The sequence below is a fragment of the Sorex fumeus genome, unplaced genomic scaffold (genome assembly GCF_029834395.1).
Source record: "Sorex fumeus unplaced genomic scaffold, SorFum_2.1 ptg000054l, whole genome shotgun sequence".
In the NCBI taxonomy this organism is placed as follows: domain Eukaryota; kingdom Metazoa; phylum Chordata; class Mammalia; order Eulipotyphla; family Soricidae; genus Sorex; species Sorex fumeus.
In genome coordinates this window covers 47824529-47829146 of record NW_026606111.1, presented here as the reverse complement: position 1 = coordinate 47829146, position 4618 = coordinate 47824529, and the positions used below count along the sequence as shown (strand labels likewise).

The 4618-nt window shown below is 36.4% G+C and overlaps 1 pseudogene; it reads left to right on the top strand.

Moving 5' to 3' along the window:
• The first annotated feature begins 660 nt into the window (after window positions 1-660).
• Window positions 661-759, top strand: LOC130033689 (uncharacterized; annotated as a pseudogene).
• Window positions 760-4618: the final 3859 nt, after the last annotated feature.

Genomic DNA, 4618 nt, shown 5'->3' with positions numbered 1-4618 from the left:
CTGCACAGAGAACTAGATTTTTAAATACAGGTCTGTTTTGCCTTTGTGTCATGACTGAGAATCACTCTCAGTAGATATGAAACTCACTATGCACAAAGATGCACACAGGCTACATTGAGTCGTCTGTGTTGTTAAAGTGTGTTGGCCATTAAACTTCACTGAGACCCCTTTTTCTGTCCTTTACAGGAGCCTCATGAGTCTCACCTTCCATTCAAGTTGTACTTGTAATAAGGTGGAATGAAATCATCAATATTCTCCTCACCTCTTCCTTCAGGAGAAAAATCCTACTTACATTCAAAGTGGTCAAATTGCAGACGACACCATCCACCTTTTCATGGAGATGTACACGGGACTGAGGTGAGAACAGCAAAAGGCTCTAGTTTATTGGTCTTAATGAAGGTTTCAGGGAAGGGAATTAAACGAGACTCATATACCATCTTCCAAAAGAATTATTTTGTAAAACTGATGTCTTGGGTATGGTAAAAGATAATATGGTAAAAACCATATTTTTCTTGCTGGGACATTAAAGTTCTAAATCTATCTATTTAAGCTGCTTTGAAATACATTCCTTGATTAGGAATCACTGTCTGCCATAGGAGTGAGTAAGGACAGCACTCAAAGTAATCAGAAGAGAAAAATATGGAAAAATCAACTCCTAGTATGTTTTGTAACATATATATTAAAATTGAAATGATACATAGATTAGCATGGTCCTTGCACAGAGATGACATGCAAACTTGTAAAGTGTTCCATATTTTTGTTGCAAGAAGAATTAACAGGGCGACTTTAAGCTAAGACAATCCCCACAAGTACAAAAATTCTACATAAAGATACCACAAATCCCCATCACAACAATCTCCTCAATGTCAATGGACTAAATGTGTCAATTCAGAGGCACAGAATGGGAAGATGAATTAGAAAACTGAACCCAACTTTCTGCTGCCTGAAGAAACACTTCTGAACAATCAAAGTAACCATGGGCTCAAAGATAAACGCTGGAAAACAATTCTTCAAGAAAGAAAAGAACACCTCCACAAAGCTGGAGTGGCCATACTAGTACCAGACCACATGGACTTCAGGCTATAGGTTATAAGAGACAGTGAAGGTCATTTCTTCATGATCATGGGATCTGTACATCAGAAAGAACTCACCCTCCTCACTGTAGATGCTCCTAATGACAGACCAGCAAAATACTTAAAAATAACTTCTAATAGACTTAAAGAAAAACATTGAGAGCAACACAATACTAGTTGGAGATTTCAACACTACTTTTTCACTTCTCAATAGATCAAACAGACTAAAGCTCAGCAAGAAAATATTTTCTTTAAGGGAAGTAATGTACAACTTTTGGCTTAGAGAAGAAATCAAAGAGGAAATAAAAAGTTTCCAGAAACAAATGATAATGAGGACACGAACTACCAGAAGTTGTGGGACACAGCAAAAGCAGTGTTAAGAGGAAAGAGTATAGCTCTGCCAGAATTCATCAGGAAGAAAGAAAGGGCCTGCATGAATAAATTAGAGCTCAAGATTTTGGAAAATGACCAACAAAAGTAGTCCAAACTAGGATGGAAGAAGGAAATAATAAAACTTGTACCAGACATCAATGAGCTAGAAACCCAAAATACAATCCAAAAGACCAATAAGAGCAAAAGCTGGTTCTTTGAGAAAATAAATAAGATCAATAAACCACGAGAAGCCTCTCAAATTAACAAAGAGAAAGAATTCTAATAAATCGAATCAGAAATGCAAAGAGGCATATCCTAATAGAAACTACAGAAATCCACAGGATCATCAGAGATTATATTGAGAATCTTTGCAGCAGGAAATTAGAGAATCTTGAATAAATTGATAAATTTTTGGTTTCCGATTACCTCCCAACGCTGAACTATGAAGATTTGGAATACTTGAACCTATCACTACCAAGGAAATTGAAATGATGGTCAAAAGTATCCCCCCAAACAGATTCCCTGGCCCAGATGGATTCAATTGTGAAATATTTCAAACCTTTAAAGAGGAAATGCTGCCAACATTTTTTCAAGATTTTCCAGGAAATTGAAGAATCATAAATACTCTCAAATAGTTTCTATGAGGCAAAGATCACCCTAGTACTCAAATCAGACAGACACACCACAAAAAAAGAAAATTACAGACCTATTTCCTTGATGAATACAGATACAAAGATTCTCAAGAAAATACCAGCAAAGAGAATCCAGAAACTCAACAAAATCTCACACACTATGACCAAGTAGGTTTAGCTTGGGGATGCAAGAATGGCTTAACATTCTCTAGTCAATCAACAGAATACACCATCTCAATAAAATAAAGATAGTCATATGATCATATCAATATATGTAGATAAAGCATTTGATGAGATCCAGCACCTATTCTTGATGAAAAACTCTCAACAAAATGGGAGTTGAAAGTACTTTCCTCAATATAGTCAAAGCAAATTACCACAAACCCACAGCAAGCATTATTATCAACGGGGATAAACTAAAGGCTTGGAGCAGAAATCAATGAACTAGAATCCCAAAATACTATCAGGTATAAAAGAAGTTACCCACTCTCACCACTCCTATTCAACATTGTACTTGAAGTATTTGCCATATGATTTCGGTAAAAAAAAAAAGATATCAAGGGCATCCAGATAAAAAAGGAAGAACTCAAGCTTTTACTATTTGGAGATGACATGATACTATACTTAGAAAATCCCAAAGAATCTACAAAAAAAGCTCCTGGGAACGATAGATTTGTTTAGTAAAGTAGCATATTACAAAATCAATATCTGGTGCTCCATGGCTTTCCCATATATTAATAATGAAAGAGAAAAAAGAGATAGAGAAAAAACAATCCCATTCACAATAATTCCTCAGAAAATCGAGTATATTAGAATCAACTAAAAAGGTTAAGGCACTATACAAAAAAAAAAAAAAAAAACCCTACAAAACACTACTTCACGAAATAAGAGAGTATATGAGGAAATAGAATCACATCCCATGCTCATGGATTGAGAGGCTTAACGCTGTCAAAATGGCAATACACCCAAAAGCTCTATACAGATTTAATGCACATTCTATAAGGATACCATAACATTTTTCAAAGAAATAGATTAAACACTCTTGAAACTCATACACAACAATAAACTCCCATGAAGAGCTAAAGCAATCTTTGGTAAAAAGAAGAAGGGAACACCTTCCCCAACTTCAAACCCAACTACAAAGTTGTAGTAATCTAAATACCATGATATTCAGATAAAGACAGGCCTCAGATCAATGGAATATAGTTAAATATTCTGACGCTGGCCCTCAGATTATTATTACCTAATCTTTCATAAAGGCTCAAATCCATCACAGGTAGCTTGCCAGGCTCTGCCGTGAGGGCTAGATAATCTCGGTAGCTTGCCTGGCTCTCCGAGAGGGGCGGAGGAATCGAACTCGCATCGGACATGTTGGCTGCAAGGCAAGCGACCTACCCGCTGTGCTATAGCTCCAGCCCATTAGATGTATTCGATATACCAAACACAGTAACAACAAGTCTCATGATAGAGACGTTATTGGGCCCGCTCAAGCAAATTGCAGCCAACATGGCCGACCCGAGTTCGATTCCGCTGCCCCTCTCGGAGAGCCTGGCAAGCTACCAAGAGTATTTCGTCTGCATGGCACAGTCTGGCAAGCTCCCCATGATGTATTCCATATGCCAAATACAGTAACAACAAAGTCTCCAATGGAGACGTTACTGAGCCCGCTCGAGCAAATCGACGAACAATGGGAGGGCCTTTACCTTTACCTTACCTTCATAAAGGCTCAAGAAATATGAAATTGAGCTAGGAAGTCTCTTCAGCAACTGGTGCTGGGAAAACTGGACAGCAACCTGCAAAAAAAAATGAACTCAGACCTCTTTATAGTGCCAGGCACAAAGTCAAATCAAATGTATTAAAGACATCAATATGATACCTGAATTCTTAAGATATATGGAGAAAAATGTGGGAAGATCCCTCCATGATATTAAAGATAAGCGAAACTTCTAGAATGAAACACCACTGACCAAGGAAGAGAAAGTGAAGATAAACAAATGAGACTACATTAAACTTAGAAGTTTCTGCAACTCAGAAAAAATGGTGACCATGATAAAAAGAGAGCCCACATAATGGGGAAAAATTATTTATGCAATACCCATACAATTAACCTCAAAATTCTGACTGCTGTATCATTAAGAACACTAAATAGTTCCCGTGAATTTTATTCTTCTTCACATAAATTTACTCTAAAATATTTTAGATTTCCTTTTAAACAGCAGATTAAAAAGGTAAAATTATGAGTTTTTATAAAAATTAAAAATACCCCTATACATAGCAGGTGCGACCCATAAAATAAAGAAGGAAGCAAGCAAGCAAGTAAGAAAGAAATTAAAAATTAAAAAATAATGCTGTTTGCAATGCTAAGGATCTATCCAAGATCATCATACAAAGGAAGGCAAATGCTCTACCCTGAGTTATATACTTGTTCTTAAACATTTAAAAAGTTCTTAATTGATGTCTCATTGCATTTTCTTTTTTAAAAAATTCTTTTCTAAACATTCCTGGTCGCCAATGTACCTCATACTTTTTGACCCTCGCTTC